The sequence below is a fragment of the Gorilla gorilla genome, chromosome 17 (genome assembly GCF_029281585.2).
Source record: "Gorilla gorilla gorilla isolate KB3781 chromosome 17, NHGRI_mGorGor1-v2.1_pri, whole genome shotgun sequence".
NCBI classification, from domain to species: Eukaryota; Metazoa; Chordata; class Mammalia; order Primates; family Hominidae; genus Gorilla; species Gorilla gorilla.
The window spans coordinates 36,040,410-36,056,816 of NC_073241.2; the positions used below are offsets into that span (position 1 = coordinate 36,040,410).

The 16,407-nt window shown below is 45.2% G+C and overlaps 1 pseudogene; it reads right to left on the bottom strand.

Moving 5' to 3' along the window:
• Positions 1-6,367: 6,367 nt before the first annotated feature.
• LOC109024973 (ankyrin repeat domain-containing protein 18A-like) overlaps positions 6,368-16,407 on the bottom strand; it is a 30,966-nt pseudogene continuing 20,926 nt past the window's right edge.

Consider the following 16,407-nt stretch of genomic DNA (forward strand, 5'->3'; position numbering starts at 1 on the left):
TGCCTCCAAGGCTTTTCCCCACAACTGTCTTGGCTATTAGCACTGGCCTCCACTTTATGCAAATTTCTGGAGACTTCATGAATTTTCCCCCTGAAAATCAGCTTTTCTCTTTGACAACTTGGCCAGGCTGCAAATGTTCCAAACTTTTGAGCTCTGCTTGTCATTTAAATATAAGCTCCGACTTGAGGTCATTTCCTTGGTCACACATGAGAGCACAGGCTGTTTGATGCAGACAGGATCCCTCTTGTGCTATGGTGCCTAGAAGTTCATTCCACCAGATATGCACTAAATCATCACCCTCAAGTTCAAAGTTTCACAGATCTCAAGGGCAAGGTCGCCCTGCAGCCACGTTCTTTGCTACAGCAAAACAAAAGTAACCGTGGCTCCTGTTCCCAGTAAGTTCCTCATTTTCATCTGAGACCTTGTAAGCCTGGCCTTTCCTGGCTTTCCCTGGCCTTCCTTCTGTCAGCATTTTAATCAAAACTATTTAACAAGTCTCTACAATGGTCCCAACTTTCCCTCATCTTCCTGTCTTTTTTCAAGCTCTCCAAACTCTCCAACCTCTGGCTGTTACCCACTTCTGAACCTGCTTTACATTTTCAGCTATCTTTGTTGCAACCTGGCGCTCCTGCCTTTCACCCGTAACCCCAAACACAATCCCCCACAACTCTCCCCACCCCCCCAATACCCTCCAACTCTCCCCATCCCCCACCCATCCAACCTCCACTCTCCACCAGGGGAAACTTCAAGAAGGCTTCAGATATTTGCGTTACAAAGAAGCCCAGTGCTAACAGCCAAAACAGTGGGGAAAAGTCATTGAAGATATTTCATAGCTCCACTTTGCAGTACTTATTTTCTGTGTGGTCATAATGAAAAGGGGATTCATTGGCTCATGGGTCTTCAGGCTGTAAAGAAAGCATGGTGGCTTCTGCTTCTGGGAAGACTCAGAAAGCCTCCCAATCATACCAGAAGGAAAGCAGCAATGAAATGTTTCATACGGCAGGAGTAGGAGCAAGACTCACAGAGGAAAAAGGTGCCGCCGCCTGTTATACAACCAGATCTCATGAGAACTCACTATCACTAAGTCAGCATCAAGAAGATGTGCTTAACCATTGGTGAAGGATCCACCCCCTAACACACCTCCACCCCCTACTGTTTCCAGACAGAAGCCTGCTGCAGAGGCAGAGCCTCTTGGAAATCCTGTTCTGTGGCAGTGCAGAAGGAAAACAAGGGCTTTGAGTCGCTCTGCAGGAGGCCACCATCCTCTAGACCCCAGATTCGTAGACCTACCAACAGTTCACACCCTCAGTATGGAAAAGCCATAGGCGCTCAATACCAGCCCAGCCCATAAAGGCAGCCATGGGGGCTAAAGCCTGCAAAGCCACAGGTGCACTGCCCTGGTAGAGGTTTTCCATGAGCCTCTGCCTCTGCAGCAGGCTACTCTCCCTTCCTACTACCCACCACCCTCCCACAACCCTACAGCCGGCCTACTGTTCCCCACCCCACCCGCCCCTTTTTCCTTCCACCCCCACACCTCTCATCCATGATTAAATAATCTCCCACCAGGCCCCACCTCCAACATTTGGGATTACAATTCCAAGTGAGTTTTTCTAGAGGCACACAGCCAAATCATATTATGCTGACCTTGACCCCCCCAAATCCCATGTCCTTCTCACACAGTAAAATACAATCATGCCTGTTCAAAAGTTTCCAAAAGCCTTAACTCGTTCCCGCATTAACTCAAATGTGAAAAGTTAAAAGTCTCATCTGAGACAAGGCCCTTCTGCCTATGAGTCCCTGAAATTAAAAGCACACTCCTTTCTTTCAAGGAACAATGATGGTACAGGTATTGGGTAAGTTTTCTCAATCCAAAGGGAAGAAATTTCCAAGAAAAATAACACAAGTGGGACCACAGGCACAATGGACATCCAAAACCCAGCAGGTCAGTGTTCATTCAATCTCACAGCTCCAAAATCATGAAGAGAACTCACCATCAGAAGGACAGCATTAAGGAGATGGCATTTAACCATTTGTGAAGGATCCACCTCCACCCCTGCCTTTCACCCGTAACCCCACCACAATCCCTCCAACTCTCCCCATCCCCCAAAAAACCCCCCAACTCTCCCCACCCTCCAATACCCTCCAACTCTCCCCATCCCCCCCATCCAACCTCAACTCTCCACCATGATTAAATCACCTTCCACCAGCCCCCACCTTTAACATTCCCCATTAAAATTCCACATGAGTTTTGGGGGAGGCACAGAGCCAAATCATATTATTCTGTCCCTGGTCCCCCAAATCTCATGTCTCACATTGCAAAATAAAAGGATGCCTTCCCTGCAGTCCCCCAAATCTTAACTCATTCCAGCATTTACTCAGGTGTCCAAAGCCCGAAGTCTTATCTGAGACAAGTCTACAGTCCCTTCTGCCCATGAGTCTCTGCATTATAAGGCAACTTCACTACTTCCAAGGTATAATGATTGTACAGGCAATGGGTAAGCCTTCTCAGCCAAAAGAAAAAAAAAAAAAACTGCTAGAAAGAAGCACAAAACACAGACGGGATTCATAGGATACATAAATGTCCAAAACCCAGCAGGCCAGTCACTCAATCCTACAGCTCCAGAATCATCCTTTTTGAATCCCTGTCCCACATCCATGGTACAGGGGTGTGAGGGCTGGGCTCCCAAGATCTTGGGCCAATCTGCACCTGTGGCTTTGCAGTGTTCAGCCCCTGCGGCTGCCCTCATGCACATGGCTGGTGTTGTGTGCCTCATAGCTTTTCCACACTGAGGGTGCAAGCTGCTTGTGGGTCTATGAATCTGGGGTTTGGAGAATGATGCCTCCCTGTGGTGGGGACTTCAACCCTATGTGTCCCTTCTTTGCTCCCCTAGTAGAGGTTTCCCAGGAGGCCCTGCCTCTTGGAGAAGCTTCTTTCCTAGACATCCAGGCTTTTCTGTGCATCTTCTGGAGTCTACACAGAGGCTCCCAAGCCTCTAGACTCTTACTCTGTACACCTGCTGGCTTAACACTATATGGAAACAATCAAGGCTTGGAGCCACCTCTGAAGCAGTAACCCAAGCTGTACCTGTGCATCTTTGAGCCATGGCTGGAGCTGGAACTACAGGGATGCAGCCAGCAGTGTCCTGAGGATGCACACAGCAATGGGGCCATGGAGCTTGCCCAGGAAACCATTCTTCTCTGCCAGGCCCTAGGGCCTGTGACAGCAAGGGCTGCTGCAGAGGACTGTGAAATGCCTTCGAGGCCTCTTTCCCATTGTCTTGGCTATTTGCACTGGGCTTCTTTTTATGCAGATACTCTAAGCCTTCTTCAATTTTCCCCCGGAAAACCAGCTTTTCTTTTTGACCACTTGGCCAGGCTGCAGATTTTCAAAACTTTAGCTCTCCACTTCTCATTTCAATAGAAGTTCCAACTTGAAGTCATTTCTTAGGTCACGCATAAGAACACAGGCTATTCAATGCAGACAGGACACCTCGCTAGGCTGCCTAGATGTTCATTCCACCAGGTACATCCTAAATCATCACCCCCAAATTCATAGTTTCATAGATGTCCAGGGCAGGGTCCCCGTGCAGACACGTTCTTTGCTAAGGCCAATCAAATGTAACCATGGCTCCTGTTCACAGGAAATTCCTAATTTTCATCTGATACCCTTTAAGTCTGGACTTCAGTGTTTATCCTTCTGTCAGCCTTCTGATCGCAAGAATTTAACAGTTCTCCGCAGCGGTCAAATTTTCCGCATCTTGCTGTCTTCCAAGCTTTCCCAACTCTCCTGACCTCTGTCTTTTACCCACTTCTGAACCTGGTTCTACATTGTCAGCTATCTTTATCACAACCTGGCAGTGTGGTAAAAGAAGAAAAGTCCACTTTCAGGGGGAAAATTCATGAAGGCTCCAGATAGTTGCATGAAAAGAAGCTGAGTGCTGGTTGTCAAGAAGAGGGGAAAGGGCCTTGAAGGCACTTCATAGCTCCACTTCATAGCACTAATTTTCTGTATGATCATAAAGAAAAAAGGTTTAATTGGCTCATGGTTGAGCAGGCTGTAAAGGAGGCAGAGCGGCTTCTGCTTCTGGGACATCTCAGGGAGCCTCACAACCATACCAGAAGGCCAAGGGGCAAGGAGATGTTTCATATGGCTGGAGTAGAAGCAAGACTGAGAGAGGAAAGAGGTGCCACACCTTGTTATATAACCAGATCTCATAAGAACTCACTGTTACTAGGTCAGCATCAAGAAGATGGTGCTTAACCATTGGTGAAGGATCTGCCTCCCACCCCCACCTCCCACTGTTTCCAGGCAGCAGCCTGCTGCAGACGCAGAGTTCTTGGGAAACCTCTACTAGGGCAGTGCAGAAGGAAAATATGGACTTGGAGCCCCCACACAGGGCTACCACCCTCCAGACCCCAGATTCAGAGACCCACCAACAGCTTGCACCCTCAGTGTGGAAAAGCTACAGGCACTGAACACTAGTCCAGTCCATGAGAGCAGCCATGGGGGCTCAAACCTGCAAAGCCACAGGTGCACTGCCCTAGTAATGGTTTTACATGAGGCTCTGCCTCTGCAGCACGCTACTCCCCCTTCCTACTACCCATGACCCTCCCACCACCCTACAGCCACCACCCTACCCACCCCTTTTCCCATCCACACCCACCCCTGCCCATCCATGATTAAATCACTTCCTCCCTCTCCCTCATCTTTCTGTCATGTTCTAATCCCTCCAAACCCTCCCAGTCTTTGTTTGCTACCCACTACTGAGCCTGCTTCTACTTTTTCAGGTATCTCTATAGCAGGTTGGCTATGTAGCAATAACACAAAACCCCATTTAAGGGGAAAAATTCAAGAAGACTTCAGAAATTTGCATATAAAGAAGCCCTGTGCTAATAGCCAAGACAAAGGGAAAAAGGCCTTGAAGGCATTTCACAGCTCTCTCTGCAGTTCTAATTTTCTCTATTATTGTAAATGAAAGAGGTTTAATTGAATCATGGTTTTGCAAGCTGTGAAGGAAGCATAGTGTCTTCCGTTTCTGGGAGGAATCAAGAAGCCTCCTAATTATACCAAAAGCCAAGACAATGAGATATCTCCTAAGGCAGGAGTAGGAGGAAGACAGAGTGAGGAAAGAGGTTCCACAGCCTTTTAAACAACCAGATCTCATGAGAACTCACTCGCTATCAGGAGGACAGCATCAAGGTGATGGTCCTTTATCATTCGTGGAGAACCTACCCGCACCCTTTTATAACTGAATCTTTTTCCACCTATGCCCCACCTCCAACATTAGGGAGTATAATTCCACATGGGTTTTGATACAGACACAGAGACAAACCATATTATTCTGTCCCTGATCCCATGAATATCGTGTCCTTCTCACATTGCAAAATACAATCATGCCTTGCCAGAACGAGTCTTAACTCATTTCAGCACTAACTCAAACTTACAAAGTCCAAAATCTCATCTGAGTCAAGGCTACAGTCTCTTTTTCCTATGAGCCTCTGAAATAAAAAGCAAGTTCACAGCTTCTAATGTATAATGATGGTACAGGCATTGTGTAAGCTTTCCATATTCAAAAGGAAGACCTTTTCCAGAAAGCTTCTTATTTCTATCTGAGACCTCCTCAGCCTGGCCTTCACTATCCATGTTTGTGCCAGGATTTTTATCACAACCATTTAACCAGTCTCTAAGATAGTCCAAAAATGTTCTCATCTGTCTTCTTTTGAGCCCTCCAAACTCTTCCAACCTCTGCCCATTACCTAGTTCCAAAGCTGCTTCCACATTTTCAGGTATCTTTATAGCAATGCTGCAATCGTCATTTGCCATTTTCTGTTTGATTCATTTTGAAAAAGAGGTTTAATTGGCTCATGGTTCTGCAGGGTGGACAGGAAGCACAGGGCTTCTGATTCTGGGAGGCCTCAGAAATCTTTCAATCTTTGTACAAGGCAAAGAAAGAGTGAGTTGTCTCACATGGCAAGAGGAAAACACGCAGAGTAAGGAGGTGACATAGAGTTTTCAGTGGCCAGATCTCACGAGAAGTCACTCATGATTGTGAGGATGGTACAAGGGGATGGTGCTGAACCATTCATGAGAAATTTGCCTTCATAAATCAATTGCCTTATACCAGGATCCACCTTCCACATTAGGAAATATAATTAAATATGAGATTTGGTGGGGACACATATTCGAACTGCATCATCAGTCTTTGAGTATAAAGACATGCACAGCAGGCTTTATCCAGCCAACTTATTTGGGACTCTTTATAGGGTTTGTGGTCTACAGCATATACACTAAAATATTCATACTTCAAAAAGCAGTAAAGTGGTATTATCGTTCTTCCAAAAGTTCCAATGGTAGTTTAGGCATTCATGGCATGATTTAGTTCATGTTTGCTACTGTTTCTATTCTGTCAACATATTAACTGTTTCCTACACAATTCTGTATTCAGCTGGATTTCAGTTGAGCACAAAACCATCCTTGTGCTACCACGGATAGCTGGCACTAGCTCCTTGCTAGTGTTATTATTCTGTGTAGAAAGTATCCTTGAACTGGAAACAGTCCACAATCAAATATCTAGTCATTCAACACTATCAATTCCTGGATGATTTTTGAAAAAATAGTATCTCTTGTTGCAAGAAATGCTGCATCTGTGATTTCATGTCTCTCATTCAAATTGGATGGAAGTGGTGAATTTCCACTGAAGTGGTGAAAGAATTCTTGTTCCTGTGATTCTGATGTCATCAGCCTCTGCATCTCTATCTTCCCTTCTGCCACATGTTGCCTGCCCTCTGCGACTTTGGTAAGAACTTGCTTGTGTATGTGGATGATGTTCAGGATGTTGGTCTGGTGTCCCTGAGACAGCACTAACAGGTCCATGACTGGGTCCAGGTTCTGCCTGGGATGATTGGCAAAGAGCTCACTGACAGTGTTGAAGGCATCTGTGGTGAAGTGGATGGGCTGGTCCAGCTCCAAGGCCTGGCTGAGGCTGAAGAACTGGCAGCCTTCTGATGTTCTTTCTTAAAGCCTGTCACCATCACCTGCTTGCATGTCAACTCATTGGCTGTGAAGCTGAGCCGAGTGCCCTGTTGTTCATCTTTTTGGTGAATCATTTGAAGCTGTCAATCTTGCTCTCCCACTCCTAAAGTTTGAGTGTCACCCTGGAGGTGGGCTCACAGCCAGGGAGAATCTGGCACTCACCATCTCATCCTTCTCAGCCTTCCTCTTGCCCTGTCTCTAGGCTGTCTCTTCAGTGCTGGTGTGGCACATCAGGAAGTGATGGAAGATGTGGCACTGTGCCTGCACCCAGAAGCTGGCCTTGTGGTTCATCCACCAGATTGGGCCCTTTCTGCACTTGAACATAGAATCCTCCTCAAGAGGGCCTGTGGTCTGCCTCGTGGCACCCAAGAAGCCCACAGTGCTGTAGGAGCCCTGATGCAGGGATTGGAGCCCCAAAGGCAGCGCAAACCCTGCTCCTGAGCCTGCTGCTCATTTCCTCTATGTGGCTCCATTTGCAGCACAGTTGTTGAACTGAGACTTGTGCATGCCAGGCAAGGCCAAGTTGGCTCAAAGAGCAACCAGCCACCTCTGCAAGGGTGTGCCAGGAGCAGGTGGACCAGCCACCAACCTCACTTGCTGCCAGTCAGCGTAAACCAGTTATTCTGCCCTGGAGGTAGGGCCCCAGTGTCATCTGCTTTTCCTTAGGCCTCCACTCCATCAGCTGTCAGGTGGTGGTCACTCGGGGTGTGGGAACCTGGCCATCCCTGTTTCCTTGAGTGGGTGAGGTTGGTGGCTGGTCCACCTGCTCCTGGCACACCCTTGCAGAGGTGGCTGGTTGCTCTTTGAGCCAGCTTGGACTTACTTGGCATGCACAGGCCCCGGGTACTGACAAGCTGCTCTGAGTGAGCTTGTCTTGTCTTGGGCCAAATTCTAAGTCTGGCCAGGGCCACAGAAGGCTGAGTCCCCTGGGTGGTAATCCTGGCTGCTGCAGGGAGGCCCATGGTGCTCCTCTCCTCCCAGGGCTCAGGATGAGGTTCAACTGGGACAGGACCCTTTAGGTATGGGACTTGTGCCCCAGGAGGGGGCCTCTGCCACACAGGTTGGGTAAGATGTATGGCATGCTGTTGGCTTCCAGGGCTGTTGGGATGACACATTCACCCTTCCCTCAGGGACCTCAAAATGACCAGCTCCCCCTTTGAGAATGACTTCCCAAGGCCTAGGAGCCATCTGGGGCTGCAGGGCAGCTGGCTGCATGCTGCCCTGGCTTCTTCCATGTTGTGCTGGTCACTACCCACCAAGGGGGGGTCAGATGCAGGCACCATGCAGGGCGGTTGTCTCTGGACCTGCATCTTGGTTATCATGGAGCTGGACTGGGCCTGGGTGAGAGGGCCTGATGGGGTTGTCCTGCGTAATCACGGGGGTGATCAGAAAAGATGCAGAATGGAATTGCTGCGAGGATGAACGAGATGACTGTCAGCACAGAATAGGCATCCAGTGAGTGTTCAGGGATTACCCTCAGTAGCTGCCCAGAGGCCAAAACCACCCACCTGATAGCAACTGTCCCCAAGCTAGGAGGAAGAGAAGAGAGCAGATCCCACTCACCTGAGTCTGATCAGTCAGCTGTGTTGAGATGTGCCTCTCACCTAGAAAACGGTCCTTCACGCAGAGCCACTCAGACACCACAGTGTGTCTCTAACTGCTCCACAACACAGAGGTGATGGGGGCTCAGCAACAGTGACATTGTGGGGTGACACAACCCACCACAATGGGAGCCTGCATGGGTCAACAGGGCCCAGAGTCAGTGTCCTCTATCCCCTGAACTGACATGTGTGGATGCAGTGTGTTTGTGCATGCGTGTGTGCCTGTGTGTGTGTGTGTACATATGTGTGTGTGTGTTTCTCTTGCTTCTCTGGCCAGGCCTAGCTTCTCCACTCACAGGTGCACCCAGGTCATCACTGAGGGCTCATGGCCAGCATTAGAGCTTCTACATGTGCTCCCCAATCTCTGCCTTCCCCACCCATGGTGGTCCTGGGGATGCAGAGAGAGGAGGGGCACCAGGCACAGCAGAGAGGACTGGCACCCCCTCTAGGTGGAACACAAGTCATGTGTAAAGTTGTAGGTCTGCCAAGTGGTGCTGGATTCAACACATCTTCTCACCTTCTCTTTCCAGCCACCCTCCAAGGTGCCCTGACTCACCTTCCCTGCAGATGGAGGCAAGGAGACTCCACAGACAAACCCCCTGCCTGAGGTCACACAGTGGCCAGCTGGCCAGGTTCCTACTGACCAGACACCCAGGACCAGTTTCCCACTGATGAGGCCTCTAATGACCACTCCTCCATTTACCAGTTCCCACTGACCAAGTCCCCACTGACCATGTCTTCCTAACCAGGCTCACACTTAATAGGCCTCATAGGCCAGACCTCACTGACCAATTTCCCACTGACCTGGTCCCCACTGACCAGGTTCCCACTGACAAGACCACAATTGACCAGGTCGCTGCTCTCCTGACCCCCACTGAACAATTTTCCATGGATCAGTCCCCAGCTGACCGAGCCCCCTCTGACCAGGCCCTCACTGATGAGGCTCCAAGCCACCAAGGCCCCACACTGACCAGGCCCCTAGTATACTGTATAGGCCCCACCAACCAGTTTTTCATTGTTTATGTTCCAACCCATCAGGCCTCACTAAGAAGACCATCACTGACCAGGTCCCCATGAACCGGGCTTCCAATGACTAGGTCACCAGGTCCCCACTGATGAGGCCTTTACTGAGGAGGCCACCACTAACCAGGTCCCAGCTGACTAGGTCCTGATGACCAGGTCATCTCTGAGCATGGTCCACTGACCAGGCCCCTGAGCAGCGTGCTCAAAGTCTCATTACAATGCCCCCCTCAGCCCACAGACCCTCCCTCCCTGTATGTGTGTCCAGAGGTCAGGCCCTGGGGTTTTTTTTGGGACATGGCTTTTCCTCCAAGACAGAGGGAGAGACAGCTGGCCTCAGGCTCCAGGTTCCCAGCTCCACACTCACCCCAAAAGCCCTCTGGGCCAATCTCAAAGGAGATAGTGAGGTGGCCTGGCACTGCCTGGACATGCCATGTAGCCTATTCCTGAGTGTCAGAGTGGGAGGAAGACAGGGACATTTGGCAGATGAGACAACTTGTGCTGTTGGGCATCCCAGGGCCCTACCCACAGAGTCCCGATCTACAGACACAGCACAGAGGCTACAGGAAGACTAATGCAGAACCCTTGAGGCTGAGCCAGGGACCACATGAGGACTGTGCCCAGACAGCCAGAAGGCCCTTTGCTAGTTTCTTGGTACCTCATGGATGCGGCAGCAGTTCTTCTGTTGGGGACCAGTGAGCACGTGCTGGGGAGGGCTCGCCTGTGCTTCCTCAGTGGCTCCACCTCTGCTTCTAAGAAAAATCACTCATTCCATGGCTGGAGCAGAGAAAATACAACACTAGCTTAGAACATCTTGTTCCAGAAACTAAAAAAGTGCTGACAGAGTAACGAAGACAAATAAAAAAGACATGAAGTCAGCTTGAAATGTCTACCACTGGCCTAATCTTGGGGAATTGGAGCACCAGAATCATGAGCTTTCCCTTCTCAGTTATTTATTGGTTCTACTTCTCCATGTACAGCAAAGAAGAGAAGAAAATAATCATCTGGCAACCATCATAGTAATAATTGTTCAAACACAAGTCATCCATGAAATGCTAAATCTAGTGGGTTCTGAGAAGTAACTGGATATTTACAGAGCCTCAAAGTATCTCCCCACAAAATACGGTTCAACTACAAAAAGAAAATTGTCACATTAGCATGGACAAGCCTGGCAGGTACTCCTTAACTCCCCTAAGTAGTAAAAGCTGTAAAACGCAAAGAAGCCTTCGATGACCTTTACTAAAGTATCAATGATGACTTGGTTGTTTGGCTGTTTAAACAGCTGACATTTGGGCAATTTGAGTACGTCAAACTCAATAATACTGGTGTTCATTTGCAAGATCCACTTAAAACTTAAGGAGGCTAAAAAACATCATTTAAATTACCCTATAAATTATCATCACACATGTGATACAAAAACATCCTACTTCAGTAAAGATTGTAATGTTATATATTTTATGAGAAACAATTAAAATGTTGTGTAAACAGCCCAGTAATAAAGTTTTATAATCTTTTAAATAATAAAATTTTTCCTTAAGACTTTATGGTTAAACATTCTCTTCATTAGATGTGGCTTACCAGTGGATTATAGAGAAGTAAGTAGACGGGAGCAAGTGTTCAACACAGCAACAACTGGAAAGAAAAAGAAAGAATTATGTTCTTTACCTAAAACACTTCAGTTAACTAAATGTGAGTTTAAATACTAAAGAGTTGAGAACTTTATCAGAGTTAGTAAGAATGAGAAATATCTATGTACATTTACAATACAAAATTACTATTAAATAACTTACACATGGCATTAATTCTATTGTGTTTAAATATCAGAGGTTTTTCATTCTTCATTCATGTAATCAACAGCCACGTGCTAAGGTACTAGAACCAACACTGGAATTCCAAGATGAAGATGGCATGGTCCACCTCCCAATAGTCATATGCTATAACCTAAAAAAACAGACAGGTAGGCAAGGTCCACATAGTGTCATAGATACCATGACAGGTATACAGCAGGGCACTACTGGAACACACAAAAGGGACATCTATCCCACTTTTATGTCAATATCATGGGCTTTCTGGTGGAGGAGATAACATAGGTTGATACCTGAAGGACAAGGAAAAGCTTGCCAGATAGAGGGAAGAGGCGAAGGCAAAGAGCCTGAGGTGAGGAAGAGCCCTGCGGAGTTCTACTCTCCTCCACTTTGGTGCTAGAGCAAAGGGTAGAGTGCGGTAAGTGGCAAAAAACAAGGCTGAGTAACTTGACAAGAATCACATTGACGTGGGTGTTTTTATTTCATGGTGAAAAATTTGGAACTTTTCCTGAGAACAGATGTAAGCCAATGACACAGTAAATGATAGGAGATTTAAAATGTCACCTGTCAAGTGACTGCTCATGAAGGGTTATTGCCCAGCTAAGGATTTCAAAATGAGTCTGAGGTCTGTTGGCCTTCAATCTGTACCAAAACCCTGAGAACTTGGTGATGCCTTTGTTTTCTGAGAATCGTTTAAGTATGCTGGCTGACAGTTCCATGACGATGGCAAAACTTAAGAAAGTGTAGAGCCAGTAAAAAACAGATGCATAGAATTCTTGGGAATTTTTTAAGCTATGGAACATGATGAATTTATGGTGCATAAGTACAGTCTTCTCTGTGAAAGTTTTTGTTTTCACATCTTGCATTAGATGTGTGTAAGAAAAAAAAACTTGACATAGTATCTACTAACGAAACAATGAAAAGGAATGCCATTTGTTATTTACACTTAATTTCTAAAATAAACCTAAATGTAATTAATAAATTTTGGCAACATACTTCTCTTTGTTTCTCTAGTTATTTGTTCTACACAGTCCAGCTCCATCTAAAATAAGTAAAAATAATAATAATGTTTAAGTTAAACAAGAAACATTATCATGCAAATAATGTATAACTTACAAAATGTGGCCTTTAGTATTTTTAGTGACTAGACATAACTTGAAGTTTGCTTAAATAGAAAAATAATCACATAAATAAAGTAAAATTTCTACTTATTTTAAGTTTAGATAACAGAGGATGCACCTGTGTAATGCTGTTTAGAGTAATCAGACAAAAATACAGTTAATATTGGTCTACTGCATATACATGATTTTAGAAAGGTAGTGTTTTATTAGTACAAAGGTTAAACAATGGCCAGGTGTGGTGACTCATGCCTGTAATCCCAGCACTTGGGGGGGCCAAGGCAGGCAGATCATGAGGTCAGGAGATCGAGACCATCCTGGCCAACATGGGGAAACCCTGTCTCTATTAAAAACACAAAAATTAGCTGGGCATGGTGGTGCACACTTGTAGTCCCAGCTACTCAGGAGGCTAAGGCAGGAGAATTGCTTGAAGCCAGGAGGTGGAGGTTGCAGTGAGCCAAGATTGCACCACTGCACTCCAGCCTGGTGATACAGTGAGACCTTGTCTCAAAAAAAAAAAAAAAAAATTAAATAATTAAAGTCATCTTTTGCAATGAATGCATTGCTTTGAAATTCTTAGCAAAACTCTGCCCTTTATACAAGTTTAATCCAATTTTTTTACATCAATAAATTTTATCTTAAAAAGAAATTTCTATTCTCTACTTATAGTAAACTCTTTTAATAGTAAATTTTTCTTCTTTTTTTTTTGTTTGTTTGTTTGATTTTTTTCTAGTTTGTATTCTAAATTAAGGTGGTACCTGTGTAGGCTTCTTCCAAGAGTATATTGAGGGATGCCGAGGTTTGGAGTACAGTGGAACCCATCACACAGGTAGTAAGCATAGGACCCAATAAGTAGTTTTCCAACCCTGGCCCACTCTGTCCCTCCCTGTTCTTATTTCCCAGTGTCTATTGTTCCCAGGTTTATGACAATGTGCACCCAATGTGTAGCTCCCATGTAAGTGAAAACATGAGATATTTGGTTTCTGTTTCTGTGTTAGTTTGCTTAGGATAGTGGATTCCAGCTGTATCCATGTTGCTGCAAAGGATATGATTTTGTTCTTTTCTTGGCTGCATAGTATTCCATGGTACGTATGGAACATTCCAATCTACCTTGGATTTTCAATCTGCCTTGGATGCACCTGGATTGACTCCATGTCTTTGCTGCTTTGAATAGTGCTGCAATGAACACACATGTGCAAGCATCTTTTTATTACAATGATTTATTGTCCTTTAGGTATACCCCTAGTATAGTAATGGGATTGCTGCATCCAACGGTCATCCTTAGTTCTTAATTTCCAAACTGCTCTCCATAGTAGCTGAACTAATTTACATTGCCACAAACGGTGTGTGTTCCCTTTTCTCCACTGCTTCCCCAACATCTTTTTTTTTTCTTTTTACTTTTCAACAAAAGTTATTCTGACTGGTGTGAAATGGTATCTCACTGATGTTTTGTTTGGCACTTTTCTGATGATGAACAATGGTAAGCATTTGTTAATATGTTTGTTGGCCACTTACATGTGTTATTTTGATAAGTGTCTGTTCACGTCCTTTGCCCATTTTTAATGGTGTTATTTATTTTTTGCTTGTTGATTTGTTTAGATCTCTTATGGATTCTGGATAATAGGCATTTGCTGTATTCACAGTTTGTGAATATTTTCTTCCATTCTCTACGCTGTCTGTTTAATCCTGTGATAGTTTCTCATGCTGTGCAGAAGCTCTTTAGCTTAATTAGATCATACTTGTCAATTTTTGTTATTCTTGCAATTGCTTTTGAGGACTTAGCCATAAATTAATTGAGAAGTATGAAGTCCAGAAGAGTATTTCCTAGGTTTTCTTCCAGGATTTTTATAGTCAGAGGATGTACTCTTATGTAAGAAAAGCACAAACCTTTTTTTTTTTTTTTTTTGAGACAGAGTCTCCATCACATAGGCTATAGTGCAGTGGTATGATCTTGGTTCACTGCAACCTCTGTCTCCCGGGTTCAAGTGACTCTCCCGCCTCAGCCTCCCGAGTATCTGAGATTACACATGCCTGCCAACATGCCTTGCTAATTTTTGTATTTTTAGTAGAGATGGGTTTCATCATGTTGACCAGGTTGGTCTCAAACTCCTGACCTCAGGTGATCCACCTGCCTCGGCCTCCCAAAATGTTGGGATTGTAAGTGTGAGCCACGGCACCTGGCCAAGCACAAAGCTTTGAACATAAAAATGGAAATGAACATTTTAGTGTTTTGTTTAATTCATAAAATGCAATTATTTTGGATTCTACTAAATAAACATCTATATGTGGTAAACTGTTTGGATGCAATCATTCAGTTGTGATTATGGGTGGGAAGAGTTGAGATGGTGCAAATAAACTTTTTTTTAAATTTTTTATATTCAAGATGAAGTCTCACCCTGTCACTCAGGCTGGAGTTCAGTGGCAGGAACTCAGCTCACTGCAACCTCCGCCTCCTGGGTTCAAGCAATTCTCTGCCTCAGCCTCCCTAGTAGCTGGGATTACAGGTGCTCTCCACCACACCTGGCTAATTTTTTTTTCTACTTTTTGTACTTTCAGCATCTTGGCCAGGCTGGTCTTGAACTCCTGACATTGTGACACACCTGCCTCAGCCTCCCAAAGTGCTGGGATTACAGACATGAGCCACCACACCTGGCTGGTGCAAAGAAACTTTAAAAGTGGCATGGGCTGGACGTGGTAGCTCATGCCTGTTATCCCAGCACTTTGGGAGGCTGAGGCATGCAGATCACAAGGTCAGGAGTTTGCGAACAGCCTGGCCAATGTGGTGAAACCCTGTCTCTATTAAAAATACAAACATTAGCTGGGTGTAATGGCAGGTGCCTGTAGTCTCAGCTACTTGGGAGGCTGAGGCGGGAAAATCGCTTGAACCTGGGAGGTGGAGGTTGCAGTGAGCCAAGATGGTGCCACAACACTCCAGCCTGGGCAATAGAGTGAAACACTGTCTCAATTTAAAAAAAAGGGGGGGCAGTATGAACCACAGCTAAACTATAATCAATTAGAGAGTAAGCCAAAGCATCTCAAACTATATCATCAGTTATCAGGCAATAATATGCAATTTCTAAAACCTAACTTAAATGCAGCTTTTAAAGACATTTTAAATGTGTCAGTTTAGTCACATTTATTGAATAAAGTTAGTAAACGGGTATCTCTTGAAAATGAGAGCTCCAGGAAATTAAAAAATGTAAAGTTCCCATTTCCTTTCTGTGTTAACACAGCTAATTATGATCTTTACTAAACATGCATAAGTCAACAGAACTCAGTATTTCACCAAATTAAAAACAAGAATTACGCTAGAGAAATGAAACCCAAAAGAGAAATGGTCACGTAACTAACCACAGTCAAGGAGTTCTTGCAGTTATTTGAAGTCTGTGGGCTTGAAATAGGAATTCTTATGGGTGTTTGGGGAATATATTTTCTGTTGAGTCCTATACTAGTAAGATTTTCAACACCAGGTGACTCTGGGTCTCGCCTTGTAGGAAGATTGCTGAGAAAATATTTCACCCGCTCTTTCTCCATAAGGAGCTTCATGCTGATCATTGCTATTTTCTTATTTGATCTGTAAAGATAGCAAAGACACACGCTTAGTATTTCATTTTTCCTCTAATGATTCTTAATGACTTGCAGTTTTTAAAAACTTGCCCTGAGAGCAAACCAAATTATCCACTAAACAGTGTTTTCACACTGAAGGTGTGTGAGAGCATACCTGTTGTAAGCAAGTATAATTTTAAAATCATTCTAAAGAAGCACCTGTGTTTCTAAGGTGATTTATACTGAACAAGCAGTTCAAACAAAGTAGACAGGGAAGAGAAATG